This window comes from Heterocephalus glaber, unplaced genomic scaffold, assembly GCF_053883595.1.
Source record: "Heterocephalus glaber isolate CG9 unplaced genomic scaffold, H.glaber_assembly_v1.0 deba00001610, whole genome shotgun sequence".
In the NCBI taxonomy this organism is placed as follows: Eukaryota; Metazoa; Chordata; class Mammalia; order Rodentia; family Bathyergidae; genus Heterocephalus; species Heterocephalus glaber.
Genome location: NW_028258381.1, coordinates 1,155,371 through 1,178,310, shown reverse-complemented (window position 1 = coordinate 1,178,310; position 22,940 = coordinate 1,155,371). Strand labels below are relative to the sequence as shown.

At 38.8% G+C, this 22,940-nt stretch overlaps 1 pseudogene; it reads left to right on the top strand.

The window, feature by feature from the left end:
* Positions 1 to 13,452: 13,452 nt before the first annotated feature.
* On the top strand, positions 13,453 to 19,833 carry LOC101696656 (lys-63-specific deubiquitinase BRCC36 pseudogene; annotated as a pseudogene).
* Positions 19,834 to 22,940: the final 3,107 nt, after the last annotated feature.

Here is a 22,940-nt window from a genome sequence, read left to right as displayed (position 1 = left end):
CAAGACAGAAGGAAAAGAGTGAGGGATGGGAGAGCAGATGGGAAGAGGCCCTTGCAAAGAGATGAAACCTTGACTGAAGGCCAGGGAAAAAACAAAGATGGTCCTGGCAGGAAGCCAGCCATGAGATGTTGCAAATGAGAGCTAAAATAACAATGAGGTGTTCCAGAAAAGATGAGCTCTAAGGAGAGAGAGTGAAGGCCTTTTCACACTCTTATCCCTGCTCTGGATCCCTGGGCCTGTCAAGAGACAGCTGAGCAAAGTGAGGGCTGCAGTGCCTGGTCCTAATACGTCAATCAAAACCCAACTCTAAAGTTTAAAATAATGGAGATTTAAGTAGTTGTTTCTATTTTTAGTAAGAAACTTTTTCCTCATCTCCAATGATGCAATTGCTCTATAGAATCTCAATTTGCTAATAATTCTAAGAGCCTAGTAAAAATATTTTTTTAAACTTCTAAATCCCTGCAGGAGCTTTATACTAATGCACACATGAAGATGAATTTATGGGCTCTCAAGTGCCAGTGAACAGCTGCACTGTGCAAAGCATGACTCTCTTCACCAAAGCACCGATGTTGGCATGTGGGTTGGTGGTTCCATTAGCAGTAAAGTGGAAACTTATCTTTTCCCTTTGGGTAGGGGACATAATCTGTATTTCAACTGGACCTTTTTTTCAAGCTATCTCAATCACTACACAGCTCATTGTAGAGTCAAAAGATTCCATTCAGGGAGGCACCCCAAAGCTTAGAATTCATACCCTAAATGAAAACAATGACAGTTGTTTCTTCCTGCAGTGTTTTATTTTGAAACATTTCCAACCTACAAAATGGTTACAAGGAGAGTGCAATGAGTATCCATATACTCTTCACCTACATCCATCACTTAATATTTACTACAGCTATGCTTTCTGTATGCATGTGTAATACATACATACTCACATTCATTCTTTGCTGAACCTTTGAGCTTTTAGAGAGTTATGTGCATACATTATAACCTTTCACCCTAATATGTATATTTCCTAAAGAACAATGATATGCTTGTAATGATAGTATAATCATCATATGCATAAGATTTCATAATTGATATACCATTATCTAATGTACAGTCAACTTATCTCAGTAATGTCCACTACATCTGAACCTTCCCCCATTCAAGATCTTAACAAATAGCAATCATTGTAACTGATCATCATGTAACTGATCATCATGAGTCTCCTTTGATCTAACACTCAGCTTTTTAAAAAAAATTCCCTAACAACACTGGCATTACTTTTTTTTTTTTTTTTTTTGGTACCAGGGATCGAACTCAGGACCTTGTGCTTTCAAGGCAGGCACTGGAACCACTGAGCTAAATCCCCGGCCCTCTGGCATTACTTTTAAAGTCCGGGCCAGTTTTGTTTTGTCAGAACACCTTCATTTTGGATTTCCTCAGTTGTTTTATCATTGTTAAATTCATGTTAAACAAAATAATTGTTTTGAATATTTTTTTTGAAGCCAAGGTTGGCCTTAAACTCATGATCCTCCTTCCTTACTCAGCCTCCTGAGAAACTGTCAAACCCAGTCAAATGTCAGCAATCAGCATATAACACAGAGCATGTTGTGTCCTTCCTACTACAGCACATAATGGACATGCAATGCTTACTTGTGCTGTTATTGACAATGTTAAATTTGAGTCTATGTTTAAGGTGGCATCCACTAGATTTCCTCATCATCTTACTCTCTTTGCAATAGTAATAAATCTTTGGGGATTGTGTACGTATTCTGTTTCCCAGCAATCTCTCCCCCCAGCATTTTATCACCTTTTGATGATTCTTGCCTGAATCCAAAATTATGGTGGATGTAAACTGATTTTCTGTTTCTATGGTTGCTCCCACATTTACTACTTGGATCTTCTATAAAGTTCTTTACCTCAACACTGTTTATATAAACACTTTTGGTCAGCAAAAGTGACTCATATGTTATTTTTTTATTTAGTGTGTCATATAACTCATTCTTGCCATTATTCATTATAATTCTTTCTATATTAAGGATACTTTCTAAAAAATTCCCAATTGTAGTGCTTGCTTTTCTAATACCACTACATTTCTCCCTTACAATGTATATTCTCTGCTTTGTGAAGTTTGAATCCACATCTCCTGAGAGACAATTTCAGGATTGCCCACTTATAGTCTTGAATGTATTTCATATCTTCCTTATCTTCTTACAGAAACATTCTCTTCAAATAAATTAATTTATAGTCACCCTATATTTAGTTAAGAAGTTTCCTTTTTCTCTCCTCTCTGTTTCTCTGGCTTATGTTTCTTTTGCAGAAAATACAGTACCATGTTTGAATTAATTATTAATATTTAAAATATTTCATTCCTTAATTCTCCCTCTTTTGCTTTTTGCCCATGGACTATTCAGTCCCTTTGTTTGGCAGAATCCTGAAAAATGTATGTTACCCACTACTGAGATTGTTGAGTCCCTGATGTGTTTGTATTGATTTGTTTCTGGTGGTAGCTTGTCCTAAAACGTGTGTAGAAAACATGTATTTTATTATAAAATAATTGTGTAGTGCATGCTCTGTGTGGAATTCAGAGGAAAACCCAGATTCGGTGATTAACAATGCCAAAAAATGCATGTAACTAGCCATTGTTCAAATAACAGTGGTGCTATTTCTCTTTTGTGGCCTTTTAGCCTTTTGTTGTCCTAAAATTCCATTTTATTGGGAAACCATTTTCCACCTGGGCTTTCTTGACAGGGTTTTTTTCTACTTCAAACAGTTTCTAAATAAAATTCTGTATTTCAAGAAAAAAAAAGGTAGGGGTGTTATTGATGGATTTATTTTTTGGTCTTTCAAGTCATAGATGTTTCAGAGTAAGTGCTAGGCCAGTTTGCCCAGTAATATCCTTGACCTCTATCTAGTAGATGAAATACATAGCTTTAATTCAAGGTGTAACAAATGTTTAAAAGTTATAGTCACTGAGACATTTAAAGGAAGAAGACTTGTAGAATGAGCAAATCTAGACACATGGTGTTTTGAAACACAATTAGTAAAAGTCTAAAACTAAACCCTGTTCTAATGTAATCTCAAATGAAGCTGAAACTTTCATCTAACATTGCAAATTTAACAAGATTATACCACATATTGTACATATGGGAGACTCTGTGTAAAGAAGTGATTCATTCAATCTCTGATGCACAACAGTCTGTTACTATAATTTATCACTTCCACATAAGACCTAACACATTGTGCCTGAGGCTATAAATATTTTTTTAAAAATCACAGTGGGCAATTTCTTCTCACCTATCTTCCAATTTACTAATTCTCTCTTTGTTTTTATCTACTGTTTTGAACTCATACAATAGATTTTCAATTTCATTTACTTTTTTTTCTAGACATTCTATTTTGTTCTCTCTCAAAATTGTTTGGCTTTTCCTTAAATTTTCTTGTTCTATGTAGATATCTTGAAGCATGTATTTTACTTCTTTAAACATAAAGGTTTCACATTTTTTGAATAATAATCCATTATTTGAAGACTTTGAGGGGTATTTCTCCTATCTTTTTAAAATTCATTTTCACTTATGGTGCAAATTTCTTATATGCTTATTTTTTTAAAACTATGAGCAGATCATTTTCACAGAAAACCTATTTATGGGATTTGTTTGAGGTCTTTTATGAAAGGACTTCCACCAGATAGAATATGCTGCTATTTCCATCCAGCTGTCTGAGATTCCCACCAGTCCCAGACCACTACAATGTAAATTTAAGCTTGAAGATTTTTAACCACTCAAAGGACATGAATTTTTTACTGAAAAAGATGAAAGAAGGCAGATTTTTGTGGCTAATGTGTATTAGAGCCAGTTTTCCCCAATACTGTCTCTGCTTTGGACCTAAGCCACTCTGCTGAGTGGTAGGCAGGAAGAAATGATGCATTCATAGCTAGTTAACCCTTACTCTCAAGTTCTAGCTGTTTGGAGTTTTAGTTTTGGTGGAGTCTCTCAGTAAACATTCTATGTTTCTCAGGCCCTGACCTTTGTCTTCTGTCTCCTTAGCCCCTTAGACCATTTTTGTTTTTTGGGGGGGTACTGTGGATCAAACTGGGGACCTTATGCTTGTGAGGCAGGCACCAGAACCACTGAGCTAAATCCCCAGCCCTAGGCCATTTTTTTTTAAAGTCAAATTTACTTGGTTCAGCAGTTTGGCAAATATCTTTAGGGGAAAAGTAATTTCTTCCTCTCAGACTTTTTGCCTTCACTAAGATTGACCTGATAATTGTTGACAATATTTTTTACCCTTACATGCTCTTAAAAATATTTTTATACTATATGATGATTTTATAATTGCTTTCAATAAAAACGTTCAAGTTCCTAGACTACTGTACTTTAAGAAATAGAATTCTACCACCTTTTCTTTCTTTCTTTTTTTAAGTAGGAAGATATTTATTGATAGGAAAGCTCCTGAGGGGCAGGAGGGGTCCCGAGTGGGTAGCCCAGAAATAGAATTCCAAATCCACAGTAACTGCAGTAACTTCCCAGACATCATCTGATCATTCTATTTAAATATAAAAAGCACCTACTTAAAATATTTCAACCTTTAAATATCTCAAGTTATTTATTACCAATGATAAAACTTCTTTGATATTCCCAATAATAGCAATAATGGGCAAGTGTCCTAGCAAATCTTAGAAGATAAGACTTTAAACATTGATGATTTATGCGTATTTTTATAATAAAATCTAAACTTCCTAAAATAGCAGACTATAAAGTATCCTAAACAATTTCTTTTATTTTGTTTTGGCTAAGCTAGAAAACATATTTTGTTTTATTTTGATTATTAAAACCTTCTTAATGTTAAAGTATATATTAGTTAAATATACAAAATACCTTTAAATCTGATTCAGAATCTTACATTTCCATTATTTTAAACTGTGGAAATTCAGGCCGGGATGTAGCTCAGTGGCACCGTGTCTGCTTGGCAAGCGCGAAGTCCAGAGTTCGATCCCTGGTACCAAGAAAAAAAAAACTATGGAAGTCTTTTAAAATCTTTATTTACTCCAGAGTATCCTCTAAAATTTGGTTTAAAATTTTAAACAACATAACTCATAAAAATACATGCTTGCCATTTGTCTGTTTTTCCCCTAAAATCCATGTTAGGAGAAAGGAAAAGAAGAAACAGAAGTGTGAGCTCAACAGGAAAGGTTTATTTCAGGACAAACCTGAGAGGAACTGCCATGGCACTAGACACCAGGCCAGCACCTCTTGTATAGGCTATGGGGTCATGGGGAGTCATGGGGAGAGGGGAGTTCAGTGAAAAAGGGTTTAGATCCCTGCTAAGAATGAGGCTTGAGAGATTACAAGTGATAATGGTTGCCCAAGGATGAGACTTGGGAAAGCACAGGAAATAGAGGCTACTATCAATAGCAGGGTGATAACATTATGAGTCTCCAGGTGCAGCTGTGCTGGGAGGGAGCAGTTTAGAGGGGTCTCTGATCAGGATGGCAGTTGTTGGAGTCCATCAGTCCAAAGGCAAGAGAAACCAAAACATATTTGCTTCATTCAGGATAATAAATTAGGTGTGCTCCATTCTGATTTTATTTCCAAACAGTTATTTTTCAAACAGCACTGAGAAAATGGCCAATATTATCACTCTTCCACAGAACAGCAAACAGAATATTATTCACTGATTCAAGTAGTAAATGATCACTTCAATGTGTAGATGTTTGAAATGTGTTTGTATCTCCCTTGACACAGCTTTCAAGGAAAACTCAATTATTTTTAAAAGCCTGGAAGAAGGATTAGGTAGAAATTCAAGTGGCAAGAACATCTAGCATTCAATCAAGTAGGACTTGGGAAATTCTGTAACTCAATACATTTGTTCAATAGTTATTTTTTTGTGCACTTGCTTTGGAGACACACTAGACATTGTAGACAGGGAGAAAGACAGAGTCCCTACCCGTAAGGAGTTTAGCATCCTAAAGCTGTGAAAGACTCTTACAGATGGCCAGGGAGGATGATAATTTCCCTTTTCCATCACTTTCTCTCCTGTTCGTCTTCTGGTTACTCTACAATTAACCCTTCTCCAGCCCAACCCAGTTTGCAGATTTGGAGAACAGTTTAGACACTGGGAGTCTCCATCACACCAGCACTTACCTTGTTGAACAAGGTCCCATTTCCTTCTCTCCCTGTTTAGAAGCCATTCCTATTGTTCATGCCAGAGCTCACCCAGAATCTACAATGTCATAATAAGGAAAGCACAGCTCAGGCTTTTTTCTGAAACGTGGATGTTTCAGTGGATGGTCTTATGTAAACCAAGGTAGCTTTTATTTTTACTGAATTCAAACACTACCTCTTCTGGTTTCCCAATCCTATCCCTTCTAATCATGTCCTTTCCTCAAAGACCCACTGTTGGAGAGAGCCCACCCAATTTCATAGTTTTGCTTATATATACCCCACACTGAAGCAGCCCATGGTCTTTTTTTTTTTTATTTAAGCCCATGGTCTTTTAAAAGAGATTGAAGGGGAAAGGATTCTCTTTCAGGATTTTCCACAGTCCTTTGCAATCCCCTTTTCTCTTTTTGGCCTATATGTATGAGACAGAAGTCAATCTGTGTGTCCTGAATAATATAATTCTCACTAGCTTAGGACAATGATGAATTTATTAATTTTTAAATTTTTATTTATTTATTTTTTTGGGTACCAGGGATCAAACTCTGGTCCTTGCGCTTGCGCAGCAGGTGGCGAAACTTCTGAGCTAAATCCCAGGCCCGACAATGATGAATTTATATTAACTATAATGGCTATTTTTGGCTAATTTGCTGCTTCCACTTACTGATAAGGACTTCAACCTTCCATGATAGATTTTGTTCAGTTATTTTAGAAGTTCCTAGGATTTGTCTCCTATGTGCTTTGGAGCTAACCCACTCACATTTTTCTACTTTACCCTTCTCTTCTATCAGTCCTTGGAAAAGCACTTGAGGGTGAGCCTGCCTCTGTCAGGAGGAATTCAACTTTGGCTACATATTCCAACTACCTGGGGAGCTTTTTAAAACCCCAATGCCAGGCAAATAAAATTAAAAGTGAAACCCAGGCACCAGTAGATTTTAAAGCTCTTCTGGTGACTCCAGAGTGCAGCAAAAGTTGAGAAACACTGCTTGAGGCGTGCAACTCATTAGTAATAAATTGAATACTGCCTAGCTTTTCATCTAAAGCAAGAGCATCAAAAAGGAAAACAGAATGGTGGGGAAGGGGAGGGTGGAGTACAGAAGGTAGAATTTTGCAGCAGTAATAACAATGGATGTGTGCATGTATGTGAGTATGCTATGAAAAGCTCATCCAAGTTAGAACAACTTAGAATGAAAACATTATGACCTTAAAAGGGAAACGCACAAAAGTGAGAAACAATTCTCAGAAATACAAGTGTATTTGCTGAAAAATCAAAAAATCTAAACAGAAAGCAATCTTGAGATTGCATTTTATAATCATCAATGTAAAAGGAAAAGGCTTAAATGACACTCAAGTTTGATGAGATTGCAGTGAAACCAATATGTTAACAAATTCTGATGACATTGTTCAGTGGGTTTAAAACATCCTGCTGGAGAGCAACTGGAAGCATAAAGAAAATTAGAAAGATATGTGAACCCTTAGACTACCAGAAGATTATCTTTAGCAGGTATGTAAACTGAAGCAAAGAAATAGAAGTTCACTTGAAAATAATCTCTGCAACTAATTCTAAATAGCAAAGAAGGAGGAGGAAGAGGTTCTAAAGAAGGAGAAAAAGAAGAAAAGAGGGAAGGGAAGGGAAGGGTTTAAACATCCAGCTTCAGGGTAATGCTTTAATAATTCATGGTAACCAGCACCACAGAACATTATGTGGTCATTAAGCTGACAACCATGAAACTGTGTGGAAATGCAGAAAAATAAATACGCTCCCTTGAGGGGTCCCTGCCCCATGCTCAGCACAGCCTGGACTCTGCACAGCACACTGCCTGGGGCCAATCCATGAAGGAGGCTGTAATTTGACCTGATTCCCCCTTCCCCGAGAGACCTCCTGGAGTGGCTCCTGTCAGGTCTCACATCTCTGTTCCCAACATACTGTCAGCACAAGGGGCCCAGCCTCCCATCCCTTGGCTCTGGTCCCCAGGGCTCTGAATAGGCCTTCGCTTTGCTGAACCTGCCACCCCTCTTGCCTCGAAAGACTGCCCTCTGCCCTCTGGAGCCCATGTGGTGTCATCACAAAAGCCCTTGAATCTCCCACTTAAATTTTAAGCCTGATCTCCTCTCTCCAACTCAGAAGGTAGAAGGCATTTTCGAAACTTGAAATACTAGGTGTCAGAATGATCAGGCATTGCTTTTGCCAGTCAGACAGAATTTGCTGCAATGAGTAATATCAGTCCCTCACTGGGAAGAAATGCTTTATACATTGGCAGACAGGTGATTTAGGAAACAGTTTATAATCATCTGAACCTAGAATTTAACTTTACTGTACACATAAACCCTAAATATTTTCACACAGTTTTAAAACACACTGAATTTTCCAGAAATAAAGCTTCAGTGTAAATTGAACTGGTGTTTGTTTCATGCCCATCCTAAGGATTGCACACTATTTTGGAAATCACACTCTGGAAAGCAACACATTTCTAACAGTCTGCCTGTATAGCTGTCATTAGAACTTTCCCTCAGTGGATCAAGAGGAAACAATTTCATGAAGCCTGTTGGTGTAGTCATGACCAACCATTTTTACATGTCAAAGTGAAATTATCTTATTGTAAATTATTTGTCTTTTATCTTTGCTTTATCTTTGTTTTGTAACAAAGGGAGCACTAGGATTAATAGGAAGGAGCGCTCAGCTTCCCTTGTAGTTCTTGAGAGTTGAGGCTGATTTCCTTCACCTGTCACATGAGGCCTCCACCTGGTGCATGTCTTCATTATGGCCTCCAGACAGTGTCTCTTCTCCCCTCTCAAAAAGTCCAGCTCCTTTTGAAGAATATTACTTCAGAATATAACCACCCTCCTTGATGCGTTCACTATGACTTTGAGCTCACTCAAATTTTTAGTTCCTGGATTTCCATCTTTCCTTCATCAATTCTTCTGCCCATTATTCCTGGAAACTTCAATATTGATGAGGAAAATCTGTCATCACCCTGATTTGAGCATTCCTTGGTCTTCTTACTGCCAGAGACTTCTTTTTCTGCCTGACTTTAGCTATGCACAACCACGGCTATGCCCCTGATCTTCACTATCACCAAGAACTGCATCGCCTCTGAAAACTCAGTTTAAATCTCCCACTTTCTGATTTCCATTTCCCATCCTTCCAGCTCACTTTCTGTAGTACACTCCAGTTCTGGTTAATTTTGATTGTCAACTTGACCAGATTGAGAGTCTCCTAGAGAGGTGATTGAATTGAAATGGCATTAACTTCATCAATAGGTTAACCTATTAAATTCAGAGCTGAATGGGCTATAAGGAAGTAGAGCACAGTTGGAGGAAGTGGATCATGGGGGCGTGACCTTGAAGACTATATATGGTTCCTGGTTCCTTGCTCTCTGAGCCCTTTACCTGCTCTCTGCTTCCCAACTATCATGAAATAAGCAGTTTTGTCCTACCATGCTCTCCCACCACGTTCCTTCTTTAGAACAAACCAACCATGGACTTAAACCTCTGAAACTGTGAGTCAAAATAAATCTCTCCTCCTTTAAGTTTTGAGTATCAGTTATTTTATCTCAGCAGTGAAAGAGCTAATACACATCCCTCCAAAATTCTTAGACCCTATTGGAACTCTAATTCATTGTTCTCATTATTTTCCCATTCACTTTCTCTCTGCCTGCACTCCTGCCACAATCTGTGTCTTTACCTTACTGTAGACTCAGTTTTGATTCCCTAGTTCTCAGTTCTATACAGGCAGACACTCCATCCACTTCATTGTCTGGCAAAACTCTAATCCCAGTTAAACACTACACTTCTAACTGAATATAGCAGAGGAGAAAATACAGCACAATACCATGCTAACTGGTATATCTTTAATTTATGACACACAAAAAAGTGTCTCATTTAAATTGATAGTAGGAAATTGATTTTTCTCACTTTCTGAAACAACTCTTACATTTTTTTTCATTTCTTCAAATCACTAGCACTATCTTCCTCCTTCTCTGATAATGATCTAATCTTTTATGTCATTGACAAAATAGATCTAATTAGATGAGAATCACTTCATCTTTCCACTATTAAATCAACAACCTACATACATTTGTAACTATATGTCACATCTTTGCCAGTGCAAAATGAAGTGTCTATATCCCTACCCAAGGCTAACTCTCTACTTGTGAACCAATTCCCATCATTTCCTTCACTTCTCTCCTATATAGACCTTTTACCTCCACTATCTCATGATGATTCATTTCTCCTTCTCATCCTCAATGGTCTACAAATTTGTTATATGTTTCCCCTCTTTTGAATAAGTCCTTCTCTAGCTATGACTGCATTTCATCCATTTCTCTGAGTTACCGCTCACATCAAGACTTTTTGAAAGTTGTTCTCATGATTTCTTTATTTCCTAACTTTTTAACTCTATCTATAATGCAATATTATAAAGATTTCACTCTCTCCATACTACTGAAGCAGCTCTTACTAGGGTAACCAATAATCTCCATCTGGCTAAATCCAATGGTCAATTCTAAATTTTCTCTTATTTCACCTTTCATGAGCATTGTATACTTAATCACTTCCTCCCTTCTTGTAACATGTTTTTATTATTTCTAGGATGCTATGCTATTCATTTCTTCTCTGCCTTCCAGACCATTCCTTCCTAGTCCCCTTTACTTGAAGTCCCATTGAGCTTGGTCCTAATTCCCTTCTCATCTCTCCATCCTGAAATATGTGACTTTAAATATCATCTACAATCTGCTGATTCCCAGTTTTATATCTCTAATACCAACACCTTTCCCAGATTTAGACACCTATTTGATATCTCCTTCATTGGGGTTGCCTAACAGGCATCTCAAATGTAACATGACCAGAATGAAACGCTTGGTGTTTTTCCACAATCTATTCCTCCTCTAATCTTCCCAGGAGCCTATAGTGGCACCACCATACACTCAGTTGCTCAGATAAAAACTTAGGAGTCCTCTTAAAATTTCCTCCTTCCCTTATCCCCACATCCAATCCAAGAGCAACCCTTTGATTCCACCTATCAAAATTCTTATTCATTATGGGAAATGTGAACACACAGCATTTCTTTGCACCAAAGTTACCCTTGTGAATGCTTGTCCTGACTGAGGCTCAGACTGCAAGTGAATGCAGCCAGTTCTAACATCCCAAATGTAGGCCACCTCCAAACACTCACAAAGTTGATTTTTCTCAGATGTTTTATAGCACCCCTGATCTTTGTGGCTTAAAACTTTATACTTGTTTATGTGCTCACTTTTTTGACTTTGAGAGCTCCTTAGATGATGTTTCCATTTCCTTACCTCTTGTCCTCTTTATAATGCATTTTAACCAGATTTCACCCTCACTAGGATACTAGTGTATGGCTCATCTTTGAGCCACAAGACATCTGCCAGGGAATTTGCCTAGGGCCAGAAGATTGACCTCCAAGATGGCTTCACTCACATGGTTGGCTGTACAGCTGAGATTATCAGCTGGTGACCTCAAGTCCCCCCGAAGTGGCCTTCTTCCCAAAGCTTCTTGGATTTCCTAGCAGTGGGGTGTGTTCCAAGAAGGAACTATTCTTTCCAACTACCTCCCCACTATCTGTCCACTACCCTGAGATTTGGAGGAGGTGATGGCACACTCGCATAGCATCCCCACACAGGTACAGGGGAAGCACCTCCCACCCCAAAGCATAGTTCAGGCATAACAGGATGGGAGAGAAAGGTAGAGCCCTTTCCTTGTGTGCACTGGATGCAGAGTCTTACACATCCGTCTCTTAATCCCTCCTTCAGTGGGAAAGAGCAGAGATAAGCCACTCCTGTCTTGACTGCCTCCCCATCTGCATTAGTTTCCTTCATAACTGAAAATCTTTCTAAAATACTGTACACCAGAAAGGCAGATTTTATAATTACCATTTTTTAATCCTAAGAGCTCTCTTCTCTCTCTAACTACATGCTGTCATTGTTCTCAATCAAATGAACATGAGTTGGAGCAGGAAAGCAGAGCTGGCTCCCTGGCAGAACCCTGGGGCTGATGAAAGCATTGCCTCAGTGGGTCAGAGGAACACATCCCCTGGGATACCATCTGAGAGGACACAGGGAAATCTGAGTTGAACTCAATGTCACAAGTTCCCTTTAGCCTTTTCAGTGGTTAAAGCAAGGCTGTGATCAGCAAGGCGAAGGGCTGCTCAAAGATCAAAGGCACCAGAGAGCAAGAGACAAACCAAGTCAGCTGGGAATAACACACTGCTTTCCTCCTTGAGGAACAAAACATGCTAGGACTATAGCCAGTCTGAACACATTAAGGCTCCCGCAAATATGGCAGGAAGTGCTTGTATATGTGCGGTAGGAGAGGGGTGTGGAAAAAATTAGCCTTTATGCTCCATAAACATTAAGTCTCCTCTGGCACTATGCAAAGGTGATTGGAATTAGTATTTTACAGCCAAAAGAACTAATTTTAGAGAGTTAAATTGTTGAAACATTGTAAGTGGATCAACAGAAGCAAAAAAAAAAAAATTCAAGTATTTTATTTCCCCAGCCTATGCATCAGAGAATGTATCCTTTATCTTAAAAGATGCTTATCTTGTTTCTTTAAAGCCTGGGGAAAGATCTGAAAAATGGCAAAAGGCCTAATCTATAGGCTCTCTGGAGAAAATGAGTAGGGGAGATAAGAGGTTTTCCTGTCAATAGACTACCAAGATTGACTTTCAGCTAGGAATGCAGCCAATTTATTACTTCTTTCTTGTGGTGAAGAAATACTATACATGGATACACTAAGCTCTAAATGAACCGATTAGGAGGGAAACAAACAAAAAAAAATCCAAGTGTAGAAAGTCAGGCAAGTAGGATCAGTTTGCTAGGTTTCTATGCAAATCCATCTAATTATGTATAAGGCATGACTGACAATTTGACAGTGAGTCTGTCCCCCTGGCTGCCAGGTGAAACTGGGACTTCCCCTCCCCAAACTGGGGATTAACAGGGCACCAAGCCAAGCTGGGTTTTCTTTTTCGTGCCCAAAGGAGACCCCTCCAACAACCTATGGGTACTCTTCTTATAGAACTACTCCTCTAGGAGACTCAGCAACTCTTTGCTTCTGCTGAGGCACAGCTAAACACAATCCCTCTTTTCCGTCCTTGGCCTTATTCTTTTCCTTTCCCCACTGACCCCACCCACAAGTCTGTATTTCATTGGCTGAAACTAACTCAATTATGCTTTCTGCACCAAGAGCACTATTTTAGAGAAGAGATTACAATACTTTGTGGCATATACAAGAACATTTGGGAAGAAGACTTATAAACCTCAGCCTTGCTCCCCTAGCCAAGCAAGCACAAACCATGAGGGAGTTCCTTACTGTGGGTATGTATTAAAGAGGCATCGTTTCCCTGCTTCATCTTTTTTCCCTACTTCTTCTGTTTCACTCCTACCCCCACCCTAGGTCAGCAAAATAAAGGGTGAGCTGCTGGGCTATATCATCCTCCCCTCTAATTGAGACCCCGGAGGATGCAGATTACATGTCACTGCAGAGTGGGAGCCCAGAAACAGACAGGTTCCCAGGGCCTATTGCCCCTAGCTTGCCCCTCCTCATCCTCTGTGTCAGTCAGCCCCTCTTCTCTGACAAGCCAGCTGTCTGCACCTGGACATCTGTGTCATCCTGTTCCCACTCTGGGCCTGGCCAGAGGCCAGGTTGGCAAGGACACTGCCAGGGCCTATGCACCACTTTGCGCAGCCAGCTGGAGCTGGGGATGGGTGTGGGGAAGACTCTCATGAGCCTCTCTTTAGGTCCCACAAATGCCTGAAGAGCAAACCACACTCTGACCTCACCTAGCTTTTCACCCATTATCAACTCATCTTCAGGTTTCCAGAGAGCTTTAGACTATATGCCCTAAGCAAATGAGCATGCCTACTGCAAAGTGTAAAAGCACTTTGGGTGGACAAAGTTATTTTCATTTGTATGGATGGACATATCTGTAGACCAAAATTGGTATGTAATCATTTCTAAATTAGGTCTTAAAATGAAATTATAAATTGCCAGCAAATATAGTAGACATTTTTTCAATAATCTTTAGTTCACTTAAGATTCTGAAACCTCACAAAGTAGACCGACACTTCTGGGTAACAAATTTATAGATTATAGTAAATTGAACAAGCCAACCCCACATCTCTTTTTCATTTTTAATTAATTTTATTGATACTGATAGGTCTCCCACTACCTCAGCAGCTATTATGTATAGTAGCTGCCCTCTTCCTATGGTGCCTTGCCCCCTCCCCTGTATGATGTCAGGCCAAGATGGTTGCTCCCACCAAAGAACAAACCCTTCTTCCCAGCATGCCCCTGTTCCCACCTAGAGAGTAACCTAATACTCGCTCACCTCCTACCACCTAGTGACGTCACCAGCTCCTCCATTCCCTAGTCACTACCTCACTCAATCCCACCTCAGCCCCTACAAACCCCACCCCAGTCTCTATAAAAGACACTCCCTGCCCCTGCCATATTGCCTTTGTCTCTCCTTTGTTCAGAGACAGCCTGGCAGATCTGCTCTCCTAATAAAGGCTTGTTGTGGCCTGGTCTGGTCTTGGTCTTTGGCCCTTTTACCTGACAGGTACATTTTAGGTATACAATATAATGACATTCATCATTGGAAATTGTACCTTCATGTAATCTATCTTGGTTCTTATTTTTCTCCCCATTCCCCTGCCCTCCTTTCAACCCCTCCACTTCTCCCTATTTACAAAGACTTTGTTTCCATTTTTTATTTTCTCCTATTAATTCCATTCCCTTCTTTCCTTTCCCCTACCCCTCCCATTTCCCCTTCCCCTTTGCACTTTTTGTTCCTATTCCACATTATCTATTATAACTTTTAGACCTTATTTACACTTTCAGTTTCTCACACTAGAGAAACTATTCAGTACTTACACATGTGTGTCCTATTTATTTCACTTAAGAGTATCGCCTCAATGTGCATCCATTTAGCTACAAATGTTTCCAATTTCTCATTCTTTATGGCTGAGCAGTACTCTATATTATTTTTTTAAAACACAATTTCCTTATCCAGTCTCCAGTTGATGGGCAATTGGGCTGTTTCGAAGTTTGAGCTATTACAAACAGTGCTGCTATGAACATGCGTGCACATATATCACTGTGGTATGATTCTTTCAATTCTTTGGGGAAGATACCCAGCAGGGGAATAGCTGGGTCAAATGGGACTTCCCGTCCTAGTTCTTTGAGGCATCTCCACACTGATTTCCACAGTGGTTGTACCAGTCTACACTCTCACCAGCAGTGAAGCAGTGTTCCTGTTTCCCCACAGCCCAGGGCAACATTTGTTATTGGTTGATTTCATGATAGCAGCCATTCTTTCTGGGGTTAGGTGGAATCTCAGCATTGTTTTCATTTGCATCTCTCGAATGACCAGTGATGTTGAACATTTTTTCATCTTTATTTCCTGCTTTTATGTCTTTGTGTGAGAAATGTCTGTTCATTTCAGATGCCCATTTTTGGATTTGGTCTTTAAATTTGGGAGGTCTGATTTTTTTTTTTGCTTAAATTCTTTTATTGATACATTTTAGATATACGATATGTTTACATTTATCATTAAGTGCTTGTACCTGTGCATAATGTATCTTGGTTCTTATTTTTTTCCCCATTACCTATACGCCCTTCACCCCCTCCACACTTCCCTATAATTGATAATTTGAAATAGGAAGAAAAGGTCTAAAGGGGTAGGGGAAGTGGGTGGGGAAGGGGAAAAGAAAAATTATGAGAAAAGAAAAAAAAGGTCTGATTTTTTTTAAGTTCTTTATAGATTCTAGATAGTAGACCTTTGTCTGAGGAACAGCAGGTGAAAAGTTTTTCCTACATTGTGGGTTGTCTCTTCACATTGTTGGTGGTTTCTCTTCCTGTACAGAAGCTTTTTAGTAAGAAGAGATCCCACTTGTTGGTTGTTTGTCCTAGCTCATGGGCAACTGAGGTTTTGTTCATAAAATCTTTTCCTACACCAAAGTCTTTAAGAATTCTACCTAACCTCTGTTCCAGCCAGTTCAGCATTTCTGTTTTAATATTTAGATCTTTAATCCATTTCAATTTTAGTTTAGTGCATGTTGAGAGATACAGGTCTAGTTTCAATCGTTGGCAAGTTGAAACCCAATTTTTCCAGCACCATTTATTAAAGAGGCTATCTTTCTTCCAGTGAGGGTGTTTGGCTTCTTTGTCAAAGATGAGATGGCTGAGTGTGTCTGGAGTTGTTTCTGCATCTTCTAACCTGTTCCACTGGTCCTCAAGTCTGTTTCTTTGCCAGTACCATGCTGTTTTTATCACAGTAGCTTTGTAGTATAGTTTCAAGTTGGTGATTGTGATACCTCCTCCCATGTCTCTATTGCCTAGAATTACTTTTGCTATTCTGGGTCTCTTCTTGTTCCAAATGAATTTTTGGATTGTTTTCTCAAGGTCCATGAAGTATGCTGCTGGGGTTTCAATTGGGATTGCACTGTATCTATATAGTAGTTTTGGAAGTATGGCCATTTTCACTATGTTGATTCTTCCTACCCCGGAGCAAAGCATGTCTTTCCATTTTTTTTTTCTGTTTTGTTTTCTTGGTAAATTTAAATCTAATCATATTGTTATCATAATATACAAATAGTCTAAATATTCAGATTAAAAACCAGATATGGTCCATTTTCTGATATCATCTTCAATGTCTTTTTTTCAGAGTGCTATAGTTTTCAGAATGAGGTCTTTGATTTCTTTCATTAGGTTGATTTCAATTTTTTGGATGGTATTGTGAAAGAAATTGTTTGCCCCATTTCTCTTTCAGGGAGTCTGTTGTTCGTGTAGAGGAAAGCTATTGATTTTTGTGTGTTGACCTTGTATCCATCTATTTTACTGAATTTGGTTATTAAGTCCAGAAGACTTTGGTGGAGTTCTTGGGGTCTTCTATATAGAATATCATGTCATCTGCAAATAATGACAATTTGACTCCTTCATTTCCTATCTTTATTCCTTTTATTTCTTTCTCTTGTCTAACTGCTGTGGCTAATGTTTCCAAAAGTATATTGAACAGCAGTGGTGATAGTGGACATCTTTGTCTTGTTCCTGATTTTAGTGTGAAGGATTTCAGTTTTGGGCCATTTAGTATAATATTGGCTGTTGGTTTTTCATAGATGGCCTTTATCAGATTGAGGTAGATACTGTCTACTCTAATTTCTTGCATGGTTTTTATCATGAATGGGTGTTGGATTTTGTTGAACTCTTTTTCTCCATCTATTGAGATGACCATATGGTTTTTTTCCTTGGCTCTGTTAATACAGTGTATTACATTGATTGATTTGCAGATGTTGTACCATCCCTGCATCCCTGGGATCAATCAGGATGTATAATCTTGATGATCTTCTCCATTCTATTTGCCAGTATCTTATGAAGGATTTTTGCCTCTATGTTCATTAGTGAGGTTGGCCTATAGTTCTCTTTTTCGATTGGGTCTTTCTCTGCTTTGGGGATCAATGTGATGCTTGCTTCCAGGAATGAATTTGGGAGTATTGCTTCCCTTTCAATTTCATTGAAGAGTTTAAACACTAGTGGCAATAGTTCCTCTCTAAAATTCTAAAATTCCTCTGTAATTCAGCAGTGAAGCCATAAGGGCCTGGGCTTTTCTTAGTTGGTAAGCTTATAATTATGTTTTCACTTTCATTGATTGATATTGGGTTGTTTAGAATTGTTAAGTCTTCTTCATTCAACTTTGGTAATGTATACGTATCTAGGAATCTGTCCATTTCCTCTGTTTTCCATTTTATTGGCATATAGGTTCTCAAAGAAGGTATTGATGATCTTCTGGATTTCTGCTGGATCTGTTTTAATTTCATCCTTTTCATTCCTAATTGCATGGATATGTGTCTTTTCTTTTTTTCATAAGGTTGGATAAGGGTTTGTCAATTTTGTTTATTCCTTCAAAGAACTAACTCTTGGCTTCATTGATTTTTTGTATTGTTCTCTTAGTCTCCATGGCATTGATTTCTGCCCTGATCTTTATAATTTCCTCCTTTCTACGGGCTTTGGGTTTGTCCTGCTCTTCTTTTTCTAGATGGTTAAGGTTCAGCATCAGGTTATTTAATTGGGCTTGCTCTGTTTTCCTAATATGAATATTCACTGCTATGAATTTCCTTCATAAGACTGCTTTCATTGGGTCCCATAGATCCTGATATGTTGTATTGGAATTTTCTTTTAATTGAAGGAACTGTCTGATTTTTCTTTACTTCCCTCTGTGATCCATTGGTTATTCAGAAGTGTGTTGTTCAATTTCCACCACAACTCTTTTTCTTAAGGCCCTTTCAGTCATAAGCAAGAGAAAAAAAATATACTAGCTTAAGCAAGAAATGGGAATTTTTATTGGGAAATATTTGCAGAACCCATACCACCAAAGACTGACAAGAAAGGAGACAACCTGGTGGTGCTAGGCTTTCAACTGGAGGACATCACTGACCTCTCCGTGTGCACTGCTGTCGTTTCTATTGCTGCCATAACAAATTATCACAATTGTAGTGATTTGAAGCAGCATACATTTATTAACTCACAATTACGTGTCTGAAATCTAGCATGAGTCCTTTGAATTCTCAAAGGCCAAAATGAAGACATGCAGTCCTATTATCTGGAAAACCCAGAGAAGAATCCACTCCTACATGCATTTGGGTTGTGGGCTGAATCAGTTTTCTTGCAACTATAGGACTGAAGTCCCAGCTCCACTGGCTTTAGCTGGGGACCCTGTCTCCCTTATAGACCACTGCAGTTTCTTCTCTATGCCCCTCTACCTTAAAGTCAGCAATGGTGTGACAAATTCCACCTGCACACACTTCAAATCTTCTTGAATACTCCTGATCCTTTAAGATTTCATCAAATCCCCATGTGCAGAAGGCCAGGCCTGGGTGGAGCTCAGGGCACAAGGAAGGTGGAGCCAGACCACCCAGTTGGTCAGGCTGAAGTGGGCCTGAGAAAGTCGTGAGCAAGGTCGGAGCAAGATAGCAGTGCAGGCAGTGCAGACGGTGCAGGCAGTTCACCTGGAGTCTGACACTTTCCTAGTTTGTCTCAACCATGCTCTGAGCACAGAAAAGTAGGAGGTGATGGGGCTGTATATAGGGGAGGTTGACATTGTCTGAATTGTTCATATTCATTCTGTCATCATCCTGTGACATTCTGATAAGAGAAAAGACCAAGTAGAAATTTCTCCAGAGCAGAGTTGTGGGCTGGTATCATTCCCATCCTCATATAACTGTTTGGCCTTCACATGTTGATATTTGCACACAAGCCATGTACTAGATGATGGATCAAGGCTTTGTGGGTCTTATTTTTTCCTGTTTCATAGAGGATAAAAACACAAAGACTGACTGAGTACTGTACACTTGCTTCTAATCCATACAGGCCCAAAAGAGCTCAGAGTATGAGAGAATCAAAATCTCAATCCATATTGTGCCTCATGTCACCATTGAGAAAGTGTGCCTTGAATCAGCAGTGGAGCTACCCAAAATCCTGTGCCAGGAGGAGCAAGATGCATATAGGATTCACAGCCTTACACATCTAGACTCAGTAACCAAGATCCTACAGTCAGAGGTCAGGAGTCAACAGGCCTCTCCTGCAGTAGTTGGAAGACAGATAGGAGCAAAACCAACAGCATTTGCAGGAGTCACAACAAGAAAAAGAGCTTCTGCAAGAACACTCTTCCCTAGACTGAAGCAGCTGACAAAATGGGAGGATAGATGAAAATACTCTGCATATAATTAAGATAAACCAAATTTGATGAAACAAAAATTAGAGGATTCACATCACCTAACTTCACGACTTTTAGTATAAAGCTATAGCAATCAAGATGGTATGGTATTGGCCGAGAGAGAGACACACAGATCAATGGAACAGAAGATATAACCCAGAAATAGGTTCAGATAAATATCCCCAACTAATTTTAACAAAATTCAAAAGCCTTTTAATGCAGAAAAGATACACTTTTCAAGAAGTCATGCTTAAGGGCCGGGGATTTAGCTCAGTGGTTTCGTCACCTGCTGCGCAAGCGCAAGGACCTGAGTTCAATCCCTGGTACCAAAAAAAAAAAAAAAAAAATCAAACTGAATCAAACTGAAGCAATCAAATGTCCATAGGCAAAAAACAAAACAAAACTCAACTAAACCTAACATGCTATAAAACTTACCTCAAAATATATCATGGATTTAAATGTAAGATGTAAAACTATACAACTTTAGGGGAAAAAGTCATAGCAGAAAAACCTTTAGGCTATAAGTCATGGAACTTCAAAAGTATGATCTGTAAGAGAAAAAAGTTGATATATTGTACTTCTTCCAAATTTTAGAACTTGCTCTGTAAAAAAAGTCTCAGAACAGGAAAAGACAATCTACAGATTGAAATTATTTGCAAACCATAGAGATTCTGATCAATGTGGAAATACACAGTAAAATCAAACTCTGGAAATAATGTCCAAAAACTGGAAATAATGCAGATGTCCTGCAGTGGTAATTGCTTAAACAAATCATCTGTACCTTCAAATACTACCCTGCAATGGAAAGGAACAGACTATATTTATGCAAACTGCTTTTTTTTTTGGTACCAGGGATCGAACTCAGGACCTTGAGCTTGCGAGGCAGGCGTGGTACCACTGGGGTAAATCCCCAGCCTAAACAGACTATATTTAAATGGACACACAATTTAAATGGACTCAGATATTAAGGATGAATTTAAAAAACAATATCAAAGAGTCACATATTGTATGACTACATTTGTACAACAGTCTTGAAATGTCAAAATTATAGAAATGAAGAACAGATTGATTGCCAGGGAGGGTGACTGGATGAGACATGGCTTCTGTGTGACTCTATAAGCATGACACATGGAGTTCCTTTGTGCTAATGCAGTAGTTTTGTATTCTAATTGTGGTGTTGAGCATATGAATTCATGCTTGTGCTAAAACTACAATCTGTACACAGAAATGAATGTATATAAAATCTGAAATAAAAATCTGAAACTGAATAAACTCTGTAGTCTGCTAAAAAAAAAAAAAGATTCCATCAAATGCAAATGATTCCATCAGGTTCACCCAGATTAATCACCATACTGTAAAGGCAACTATGCCTTGCAACATAGCAATCATGGGAGCAAGTGATAGCTCATCATCTCATGTTATATACAGGTTGGGAAAGAAGAAATTCTGCCTATCACATTGTGATTCAGCTCCAGTAACTTTTAGTCTGCCTGTCTATGTGTCACAGGTCAAAGTCTCAGAAGAGAAAATCTGATTGGCTGATTTGAGTCAGGTACCCACCACAATCAGTCAGCTATGACCAGAGGACAGGCTTATACAAAACACGGGTCAGTCCTTGATATCAATACCTGGACGTCAGCAGCTTGTACAAGGGAGGGAAAAGCTGTTGGAAAATGAGCAAAGATCACAAGAGGAATTCTTGAGAAAGACATTAGGGAAATGAGTACAAAGGCAAGCTCCATTCAACACAGCTAGCAGATTTGGCCAAATAATAAAGAGGCTGAAAGGAGCAGGAATATGGTTCAAGTGCTCATATTTTGTCTTTGTGTTTTCTATCTGAGTTAAACATCTGTGGTCTTGACACTACTGCAAAACAGAAGTGTGACTAGGGCCGGGGATTTAGCTCAGTGGTTCCGCCCCCTGCCTCGCAAGGGCAAGGTTCCAAGTATGATCCCTGATACCAAAAAAAAAAAAAGAATTGCAACTTTGTTAGCTAATGAGAATTGTGTTTTTCCTCTGGGAAGTCAGAAATGTGAACACTCTCTTATACATTACCTGTGGGAGGGGGTTTCTAACATTGCACCCACACACAGATTAGACAAAAACCAAATAGAAAGTTTTGGATTTATTAGACTATTTTGCTATTTTCATATCCTTTTGGCCACTCCCAAGGAAACCAAGATGTGAAGGCCATCATCTTTCCCATTTTAGAAACTAGATAAGTGAAGCCTCCAGCTTTTTCTTGAGATGACTCAACAAGGTGGATGGAGAAAACCCTTAGGCATTATTTGATAAATATTTTTCCTTGTGGTAAAGCTGACAAATGAATACCCCATTTTTGTATACTAGCACATTCTATTTTTCAAAGTAAGAAGAATTTCATGCCTTGTTAAATTCATTTTGGGGGAAATGCGTAGTTGACTGTATTTATCAAGTACCCACTTTGTGGAGAGTTCACTAGGAGAAAAAAAAGAAAGCAAAAGAAGCAAAGAGAACATGTGATTCAGTAGATGGGACAGGGCCACAACGAATGATGCCCAGACCTATGTTTTATTTAAAATAACATAGACTCTCTCCAGGAGCAGTGACACAAAATACTTTAAAATTACAAAGTCAAAATTAAATTAATTTTGACTCAATTTAAAAGTTTCTATGTGAATCTACACATTATGATGAAGTCAAAGGCAATCACATTTCCAAGACTGGTAAGAATGACTGTCAATTTCACTTCTGATCTCACTACTGCTGTTCCTTTCACAAGCCATTCCTCCTGCATAGAGAGCATTCATTTAAACCAGGAATACCCAGCCCTCAGGCCACGAATCAGTGGCAACATTAGATTCTTATAAGAGCAAGACTCTACTGTGAATTGCACATGTGAGGGACCTAGGTTGCAAGTTCTGTGTTAGAATCTAATCACTGATGATCTGAGGTGGAGCTGAGGCAGTGATGCTAACACTGGGGAGCAGCTGTAAATACAGATTAATATTAGCAGAGAGGTTTGACTACACTGAGATCACAATAAAGCAATTGCTTACAGTCTTATATCAAACCCCTATCATGTGAGAGAC